General features: G+C 42.4%; 1 pseudogene; it reads left to right on the forward strand.

Annotated features, from left to right (window-relative positions):
- Window positions 1-288: 288 nt before the first annotated feature.
- LOC120854105 lies at window positions 289-1,154 on the forward strand (annotated as a pseudogene).
- Window positions 1,155-11,095: the final 9,941 nt, after the last annotated feature.

Genomic DNA, 11,095 nt, shown 5'->3' on the forward strand with positions numbered 1-11,095 from the left:
AGTCAGTATCACTTTAGAAATGTCTTAGGGGATAGATTTTCCTGGAGGAGGAAATGGCAACCCACTCCAGTATTCTTGCCTGGAAAATCCCATGGACAGAGGAGCCTGAAGGGCTACACTCTGTGGGTTCAGAGTCAGACACGACTGAACACGCATGCAAAAAAAAGGGAGATAGATTTTGTGAAAATGTTTGTCTTACCTTCCTTTTAATGAGAAGTATTTTCCCAGTTTTGGTCTAAACTTTCTATGTTTTAAAAGAAAGTCTCTCTTTTCTTGCCTAGCGCAGCCATGACTCAGGGTCCCAAGAAGTGTGTAGCAGCTCCAAAACATTGGATGCTGGACAAAGTGACTGGTGTATTTGCCCCTCATCCATCTACCTGGCCCCACAGGCTGAGGGAATGTTTCCCCCTAGCCATTTTTCTTAAGGAACAGACTTAAGTATGCCCTAGCAGGAGATGAAGTAAAGATTTGCATGCAAGGTTTCATTAAGATGGATGGCAAAGTCTGCACCGATACAACCTACCTGCTGGTTTTATGGAAGTCATCAGCACTGATAAGACTGGAGAGAATTTTCGTTTGATTTACGACACCAAGGGTCGCTTTGCTGTTCATGGTAGTACACCTGAGGAGGCCAAGTGTAAACTGTACAGTAAGAAAGATCTTTGTGGGGACAAAAGGAGTCCCTCATCTGGTGATCCTCAATGCTCGCACCATCCGTTACCCTGATCCCCTCCTCAAGGTGAATGACACCATCCAAATTGACTTGGAGATTGGCAAGACCACTGATTTTGTCGAATTTGACCCTGGTAACATATGCATGGTGACTGGAGGTGCTAACCTGGGAAGAATTGGTGTGATTACCAACCAGGAGAGACATCCAGGTTCCTTTAATGTAGTTCATGTGAATGATTTGAATGGCAACAGCTTTGCCACATGGCTCTCAAACGTCTTCCTTATTGGCAAAGGCAACAAACCATGGATCTCTCTTCCCCTTGGAAAGGGTATTTGCCTTACCACTGCTGAGGAGAGAGATAAGAAACCAGCAGCCAAACAGAGCAAGGGATAAAATGATCTCTATGTGATGTGATTGGAAAAGTCTTTGTACCTAACTAAAGATAATTCCAAGTGGTTAATAAAAAGAAAAGAAAAAGAAACTCAACTACTAAAGTTAGAAATGGGTGTGGTGGCCTCTTAAGAAGAAGGCATGCTATTTGATTAAAATCTCAGCTCTTTTGATAGTTCTTAGCTTGGGTTAACTAACATTCAAGAATAAATTGATGTTTTTTTCTGTTGTGTCATTTAACACTGCCAGTGTTATCCATTCCAAGGTTTACCTTTATTGTTATCAGCCCCCTCTTCCATCACCCAAAATTAAATTGCTGGCTTTCCTCAAATTTTTCTTATTTTTGATCAGATAAAATTTGCCTTCTTTGTGGTTTCAGGATGAATAGGGTGTACATGGCATTTGGGCTTCATGTTGATTGAAAGTATAGCTCTCTAGCAACAAGGATCTTGCTGGCTGACTTCTGTTACATGTAAACACAAGCAAAACAAAAAGAAAAATGTGTTACACACTTGTATGTGTTAGCTCAGGCTACCATAACACAGTAACAGGAGTTGGATGGTTTGAACAACAGACTGATTTTTCATAGTTCTGAAATTGGTAAAGTCCACCATCAAGGTGCTGACTGATTTGGTTCTTGATTAGGGCTTTCCTGCTAGAGTGTAGATAGGTGTATTCTTATTATGTCCTCATGTTGAGAGGAAAAAGGGAGAGAGAGGAAAAGAGACATAGAGAGAGGGGAGAGAGAGTGGGAGGGGAAAGAGAAAGAGAAGTAAAGGGAGAGAGGAGAAGAAGCAAGCTAGCTCCGTGGTCTTTATAAGGGCACTAATTCCATGATGGGGGCTCCACCCTCATGACCTAATTAGTTCCAAAGTCCCCACCTTCTAATACCATCGCATTGGGGATTAGGGCTTCAACATATGAATTCTAGGGGGAGCAGGAATCAGTCCATAGTGCTGTAGAGAGAGACAGCTTCTCTGCAGCAAATCCTCAAATGGGATTGTTCTTGCTTGCTTTGGAGACAAAACATAAAGAATTAATTATTCCAAAGCTGGCTGAACAGTAGAGGAACTAAATAGAATTTCAATCAATGACTTTTGAAAACAAAGTAGTCTTAGGACTCCCCTGGTACAAGGATGATTTGAAGAAAGAATAGCTTGTGAATGCTTGTAAAATCTTATTTCGATAAATTTGAGAGAGATGGAAGTGGCATTGCTACATTCCAATTATATTTAAATGAAATTATATTACAGCACAGAGGTGGTGTTACTGGGTTGAATTTGGTTTATCTAAATAAAGCCGGCATTGTTTTTATGTCCAGGTTTTTCTGTTTCTTCTTCATTTTCATCTCCTTTCCTCTGCACTCCTTTAGTCCTCTGGGTCCCTAATAAAACAATACTGATACACTAGAAAGCACTAATTCTGAGCCATAACCATGTTTTCATTAAGCAGATCCACTGCTATGTGGACAGGGACTTGTGAACACACTGTTCTACAGGATTTTTCATTTAAAATAATTTTCTGAAACCACATCAGCAAAGTACTGCCATGATAAACTATCCCCAAAGACACGGATGTAGTTTTGCTAATCACAACTCTAAATTAAAATGGTATGTAATCATGGGATTCTACTTGTATTTATTTGTTCTCATGCATTTATGAAGGTAAACTCTGAGCTAGTGTTATTTGGATGTGGATTTCATGTTTTGTCCTCACCTAATCATTGAACTGGGCCCTTATGGAGTTGCTGGATCCCTTGGCATTCCATGGCAAGGCTATTAGCCTTGGTTAGAAGGAAAATTTGCGAAAAAACACACTGCTTTATGCTAAATTAGCTATTAACTACTTCTTCAAAAATTGTACCCAGTTTCTTCTGTGATAAACTTATGATGGAGTTCATAAGATCCAAGAGGCTGGATGATATCATTCTAATAGTCTGCCATTGGTTGGCTTGATTGAAGAGGTTAATATTAGTCCTTGAATAATACTCCTTGCTTCTGTTCCAAAGTCTTATAAAGTGCAACCGAGACTAAAGGCATGCAGCTGTCTCTCTAATCTTGAATTTCAGATGAGTAATACCCAAAAGCAGGGGTCCCCAACCCCCAGGCCATGGGCTCTTACACATCTGTAAGCAGCAGGTGATTGAGTGAAGTTTCACCTGTATTTACAGCCACTCCCCGTCACTTGAGCAACTTAGGCAACTTCACGTCACATGAGCTCTGCCGCCTGTCAGATCAACGATGATATAAGAAATGCAATGTGCCAGAATCACGCCAAAACCATCACATACACACCCCAGGAGCATGGAAAAATTTTCTTACACAAAACCGGTTCCTGGTGCCAAAACTGTTGGGGACCACTGCCCAAAGGGGATTGCAGCATTTTATATCTGCCTGTAGTTAGCTCCAGGACGGTTTCCTATGAAGAGAAACTTGGCTCTAGGTGGACAGTCACTGAGATCGCTGGGATGGATTTTAGCCATGGTAGTTTAGTACAGTGACTCTTAAATAGGGTTATTTTATCCCTCTTCTCCATTGCAACCAAGGGCATTTGGTGACGTGTAGAGACATTCTGGTGGCTAGAATTTGGAGGAGGTGGTGTATCTAGTGAGCAGAGGCCACAGATGGTGCTCAACATGTGATAATGCCCAGGACAGTCCCACACAACAAAGAATGATCTGACCCCAAATGCTAATAGTGCTGAAACTGAGAAACCCTGGTTTCAATAAGGAGCATGTTTGGACCTTCGCAGTTAAAAGGCAGAAGGAGTATGGCAGCCCAAACTATGGACTATAATGCAGCTACCAAACAGTGACTTAGAGCTATGTGTCTCAATTTGTAGAGCTGTTAAAGACGTACTAAGTGGATAAAAGCAAGTTACAAGTGATGATGATAATAATTATTATTATAACCAATCTTTATTGACAAGTTACTCGGTCATTACATTAAATGCTCTAATTACATCATCCCATTAAATTCTTCCTACAATATCGGGTATACATCATTAATCCTGCCTTTATATACACTGACACTGCGGCATGGAGAAACTAGGTGAAGTTGCCTAAAATCACACGTTACAGCCTCCAGAGTTCACCTGTGTCATCATTTCGTGTGTGCTGCATGTGTTAAGCCACTTCAGTCATGATTGACTCTTTGCAACCCCACCAGACTCCTCAGTTCACAGGATTCTCCAGGCAAGAGTACAGGAGTGGGTTGCCATTTCCTCCTCCAGGGGACCTTCCCGACCCAGGGATTGAACTCACATCTCTTACATTTCTTGCATTGGCAGGCAGGTTCTTTACCACTAGTGGCACCTGGGAAGCATCACTTCATATATATGCACAAATACAATGATACGATACTAAAGAGTTTAACACAGCAATGGTTTCACATCTACCCTCTTTCTAACTAGGGATGCTACTCCTCAAAGAAAAGCTCTTTTAATCATTTTTGCTTTAGATCTGTTTAACTTCACAACTCCAGATAATTACTAGACTTAAAAAAATAGAGGCAACTTATTGATTTGTTTATCTCATGTTTTATTTATCTCATGTAGCTCACTCATACTATGTGATCCCCTCTCTCCCTTCCCTCTCAACTCTCTTTAAAAAAAAAAAAATTATCATTCTACTTCTGTTGGTCACAGTTGCAACTTTGAATAACAGTGTAGTGCTTTGAATTTATCATTTCCTAAATTGTATCACCTAGAGCCAGACATCCTGGAATGTGAAGTCAAGTGGGCCTTAGGAAGCATCACTACAAACAAAGCTAGTGGAGGTGATGGAATTCCAGTTGAGCTATTTCAAATCCTAAAAGATGATGCTGTGAAAGGGCTGCACTCAATATGCCAGTAAATTTGGAAAACTCGGCAGTGGGCCCAGGACTGGAAAAGTCAGTTTTCATTCCAATCCCAAAGAAAGGCAATGCCAAAGAATGTTCAAACTACCGCACAATTGCACTCATCTCACACACTAGCAAAGAAATGCTCAAAATTCTCCAAGCCAGGCTTCAACAGTACATGAACCGTGAACCTCCAGATGTTCAAGCTGGATTTAGAAAAGGCAGAGGAACCAGAGATCAAATTGCCAACATCCACTGGATCATCAAAAAGTGAGAGAGTTCCAGAAAGACATCTATTTCTGATTTATTGACTATGCCAAAGCCTTTGACCTTGTGGATCATGACAAACTGTGGAATTCTTCAAGAGATGGGAATACCAGACCACCTTACCTGCCTCTTGAGAAATCTGTATGCAGGTCAGGAAGCAACAGTTAGAACTGGACATGGAACAACAGACTGGTTCCAAATAGGAAAAGGAGTATGTCAAGGCTGTATATTGTCACCCTGCTTATTTAACTTATATGCAGAGTACATCATGAGAAACGCTGGACTGGAAGAAACGCAAGCTGGAATGATGATTGGCGGGAGAAATATCAATAATCTCAGATATGCAGATGACACCACCCTTATGGCAGAAAGTGAAGAGGAGCTAAAAAGCCTCCTGATGAAAGTGAAAGAGGAGAGCAAAATATTTAGTTTAAAACTCAACTTTCAGAAAACTAAGACCATGACATCTGGCCACATCACTTAATGGCAAATAGGAAGTGTTTCCTGGGAAACAGTGGAAACAGTGACAGACTTTATTTTCTTGGGCTCCAAAATGCACATGGTGACTGCAGCCATGAAATTAAAAGACGCTTACTCCTTGGAAGAAAAGTTATGACCAACCTAGACAGCATATTAAAAAGCAGAGACACTGCTTTGCTATTACATAGCTATGTCAAAGCTATGGTTTTTCCAGTAGTCATGTATGGGTGTGAGAGTTAGACTACAAAGAAAACTGAGTGCCAAGGAATTGATGCTTTTGAACTGTGGTGTTGGAGAAGACTCTTGAGAGTGCCTTGGACTGCAAGGAGATCCAGCCAGTCCATCCTAAAGGAGATCAGTCCTGAATATTCATAGGAAGGACTGATGTTGAAGCTGAAACTCCAATACTTTGGCCACCTGATGGAAGAACTGACTCATTGGAAAAGACACTAATGCTGGGAAAGATTGAGGGCAGGAGGAGAAGGGGATGACAGAGGATGAGATGGTTGGATGGCATCACTGACTCAATGGACATTCATTTGAGTAAACTCCAGGAGTTGGTGGTGGACAGGGAGGCCTGGCCTGCTGCAATCCATGGGGTCGCCAAGAGTCGGACACGACTGAGCGACTAAACTGAACTTAACTGAAAGTGTATCACAACCCCCTCCCTATATACTCTTTGTATTGCTCCTCTCCTCTCTTAACATTGCCATAATCTTTAACATTTATGTAGTCCTACAAACATCATCAAGTGTTCTGCAGTTGTCTTGCAGTTGATGCAAGAAGTTGAAAACTATCTGCAGGCACTTCCCTGGTAGTCCAGTGGTTAAGAGTCCAACTTGCAAGGCAGGGGACATGGGTTCAATCCCTAGTCAGGGAACCGAGATCCTCCATGCGGCAGAACAACTAAAGCCCACTGGCTGCAACTACAGAGTCCACATGCCGCAACTGAAGAGCCCATGGTCTGCAATGAAAGATCTCACATTACACAACTAGGGCACAGCCCAGCCAAACAAATAAATTAACAAATATTTTTTTAAAAAAACATTAGCCAGGGTTTACATAGCTGTGAAGGTGGGTTATTTCTGGATCACACAAAGACTAGACTGCAATTCCTTCTCTTCAGGACCTATATCTCCAGCCTTGAGAGGAGGTAGGTGATCAAGGTACAAGGGCCAATAAATGCTGTCGTTCTGAGTAAAGACCATTCTCGAATCCCCTATTTTCAACCCATTTCTCACCCCTGTTCGTTCTGCACCCAGATCTGTTGTCTCCTGGATTCAAAAGAGCAGATCTCCAACTTCCTATGTAGTCCTTCACTGACTTAGTGCTTTGAAAAATGCTACTGAAATATGTATTTTATCTGTTTCTGCTGGTATTTTATTTGTTCACATTTTAATTAGTTTAATGGATAACAAAGTATGGATAAGACAGCCGAGATCACGGCCTCCCAGAGGGAAATTCAGATGTCCTTTTTCTCTATGATTGATGAGCCCAGCCCAGCCTCTTTCAACATGTTGGAGAGTCAGTTCCTCAAGGCCCTTTTGATCTTGGAAGAAGCCTCCTTGGAGAGCTGACAACAACACTTCTAAGATTGCTGCTCTCAGCAACCATTAAATGAAAAGCTAGAGCATTCGCTTAAGATAGCTACATATCTCTTCAGAGCACTCTCAGGTGAAGAAAATCTGGCTCTGTACAGGAAGCCTGTGCAATGAGAGCCTGGGAGTCACTGAGCATCAGTTCTGACCATGGACCAGCCTCCATTTAACCCATGTCCTGCCTGGGAAGTGGAAGGAAATCTCACCAGGAAAGGACTCCTGGAATCTTTCACCGGTTTAATGCTCAAAAATAGACAGGGAGGGACTTCCCTGTTGGCCCAGTAGGTGAGACTTCACCTTCCAAAGCACGGGGTGTGGGTTTAGCCCCTGGTCAGGGAGCTGGGATCCCACATGCCTCGCCGGCCAAAAAAAAAAAAAAAAGGCAAAACAGAAGCAACATTGTAACAAAGTTAATAAGGACTTTAAAAATGGACAAGTACACACTGCTATATTTAAAACAGATAACCAGCAATGACCTGCTGTACAGCCCAGGGAACCCTGCTCAACATTGTGTGGCAGCCTGAATGAGAAGGGGGTTTGAGGGAGAGTGGATAGATGGGTTCGTACGGCGGGGACCCTTTGCCATCCACTTGTAACTGCCACACCATCATTAATGGGCTATCCTCTAATACAAAATTAAAAGTATGATTTTTTTAATGGTCCACATCAAAAGCATTAAAAAAAAAATAGATAGGGAGTCTGGAACATTTTGGTAGGCTCTGAGGAAGGAGGCTTGAGAGTTCAGCTGTCCTAAAGCGGATGGTTGTGGTCATGAGAAGGGACTTTATCTGGCCAGGAGATGTTTCTGTTCCTCTTCCTCCACTCCTACTTCCAAATAATGGGCCATAATCATTCATAGGTGTTCTGTCATAATTTTTCCTGATATCAGCTGGCCTTGAATAAACCCAATTGAATGAATTTACTTTCTATTTAGAAAGATTTTCCCAAAGTCTCATATTATATAGGAACTCTCTCTTTCCTACATGAGAGAAACTGACAATGATTCTCTCCATTAGGATATAATCCAGTGAACCAGTGAGGTTGCTCAGCCATGTCTGACCCTTTGCAACCCCAGGGACTGTAGCCTACCAGGCTCCTCCGTCCATGGAATTTTCCAGGCAAGAATACTGGAGTGGGTTGCCATTTCCTCCTCCAGGGCATCTTCCTGACCCAGGGATTGAACCCAGGTCTCCTGCATTGTAGGCAGACGCTTTACCATCTGAGCCACCAGGGAAGTCACCAGGATATGATGGTGGTTTGCTGTTGTCGCTAAGTCCTGTTTGACTCTTTTCGACCCCGTGGACTGTAGACTGCTACATTCCTCTGTCCATGGGGCTCTCCAGGCAAGAATACTGGAGTGGGTTGCCATTTCCTTCTCCAATAATGCTGGTTTACCTACTAGTTTATTTATCTAGACAATGCATAGAAAGCTGTCACAAACAAAACCAAACACAGAGAGAAACACAAAAACAGCAGTGAAATTTGCAAACAGGGCACATGGGATGTGAAATCTCCTGTGAGGGGTGTGAGTCCTGGGAGCAGCAGGGAAGGGACTCTTGCTGAGCTGGTGGTGGAGGGCCAACCACTATCTAGGGGATCTGGGAATCCTCCAAAACGACAGACAAATACCCAAGGGCCAGGTCTTCATTAGAAACCTCAACTGCTGCTGCTGCTGCTAAGTCGCTTCAGTCATGTCTGACTCTGTGCAACCCCATAGACAGCAGCCCACCAGGCTCCTCCATCCCTGGGATTCTCAGCTAGGGAGAGTGTATTACACCTCACACTCTGATCTTGTGCCTGGTTATTGCTTGAAATGCACACCTGGAATATCCTTCCACCCTCGGAACTTTCCAGAGCCACATTTATGCACCAGCCTGTCTCATCTCACTTTCACTCTACATTTTCTCTCTGCTTTGGTTCTGGAACATGCTCTCTAGTCACTAAAAATCCCTCTAGTGACAGAGGAGGGGGGTAGTAAAAATCTCTTCTTTCAAACTTAGGTTTTGCATCATCTAATTAAAAGATCTCTTACTTTTAAAAATCATTTCTCCCATATTCAGGGTCTAAAGTCCTTTTGCTAGGCTCCTAGAAAAGGAATTTTGATAGAGGCTCAGAGCAGATAGCTGCCCTAATCTCATTGAACACTCTAAGGGGAGCTTATGAGCATTAACTCAGATTGAGTCCTGATTCCACTTCTTAATAAGACCAACCTGGCACATTCCAAAGCAATAATTTCCTGACCTGACTACATATCAAAATGCCTTGTGGTATTTAAAAAAAAAAAAAACCCAGAATATACCCAAGACCCAGACCTACTGTATCAGAATCTCCAGCCTGTGGGGTCAGAAATCTGCATACTCTCAAATTCCCCCAAATGATCCTGAAATAGCTTCCTGGTAGAGGTGTGTTCAGGTCACTGTATTAATATATGTTAATCCCTGCTAGCAATGTGTTTATAAGTCTTCCAATATCTGGATACAGTTTGAACTTTTGAATTCTGAGGATTGGCTTTACACTTGCAGCACCCAGTACAAAGTGAGCTCATGTGCTCGTGTCGTTCTTCATGCTGGTGATAAGATTTTTGTATCTGCATCAGTGTTGTTGACCCTGGCTGCACATTTGAAAATCACCTGAGGAGATTTTTTTTTTTTTTTTTTTGCATGTGGGATCTTAGTTCCCTGACCAGGGATCGAACCTGTGTTCACTACATTGGAAGAGTGCAGTCTTAACCATTGGACAGTAGGGGAAAACCCTCAAGGAGCTCTTGAAATGTCTGGTGCCCAAGAGCAATCACTAGAGATTCTAAAAGAAGTTGTCTGAGGTGAGGATCTGGGCATTAGCTATTTTTAACAAACTGTCTGGGCAATTATGTTGTATACTTAGGGTTGATAATCACTGATCTATGCAAGGGCTTAAGAAGTTGCTGAATGTTTTGACTTGTTGACAATGTATCAGTCAGCTATTGCTGTGTAACAGACAACCACAAAAATCACACAATAATAAGCATCATCTTTAGGATTTTAAGTAGCTCAATTGGAATTCCATCACCTCCACTAGCTTTGTTCATAATGATACTTCCTAAGGCCCACTTGTCTTCACATTCCAGGATGTCTGGCTCTAGGTAAGTGATCACACCATCATGATTATCTAGGTCGTGAAGATCTTTTTTGTATAGTTCTTCTGTGTATTCTTGCCACCTCTTCTTAATATCTTCTGCTTCTGTTAGGTCGATACCATTTCTGTCCTTTATTAAGCCCATCTTTGCATGAAATGTTCCCTTGGTATCTCTAATTTTCTTGAAAAGATCTCTAATAGAGCTAGTGGAGGTGATGGAATTCCAGTAAGGTATTTCAAATCCTAAAAGATGATGCTGTGAAAGTGCTTCACTCAATATGCCAACAACTTTGGAAAACTCAGCAGTGGCCACAGGACTGGAAAAGATCAGTTTTCATTCCAATCCCAAAGAAAAGCAATGACAAAGAATGCTCAAACTATGGCACAATAATTGCACTCATCTCACACACTAGTACGGAGAAGGCAATGGCAACCCACTCCAGTATTCTTGCCTGGAAGATCCCATGGACAGAGGAGCCTGCTGGGCTGCAGTCCATGGGGTTGCAAAGTCAGACATGACTGAGCGACTTCACTTTCACTTTTCACTTTCCTGCATTGGAGAAGGAAATGGCAACCCACTCCAGTGTTCTTGCCTGGAGAATCCCAGGGACGGGGGTGCCTGGTGGGCTGCCATCTATGTCGCACAGAGTTGCACATGACTGAAGTGATTTAGCAGCAGCAGCAGCAGCACACACTAGTAAAGTAATGCTCAAAATTCTCCAAGCCAGGCTTCA

This window comes from Oryx dammah, unplaced genomic scaffold (assembly GCF_014754425.2).
Source record: "Oryx dammah isolate SB20612 unplaced genomic scaffold, SCBI_Odam_1.1 HiC_scaffold_2, whole genome shotgun sequence".
NCBI lineage: Eukaryota > Metazoa > Chordata > Mammalia > Artiodactyla > Bovidae > Oryx > Oryx dammah.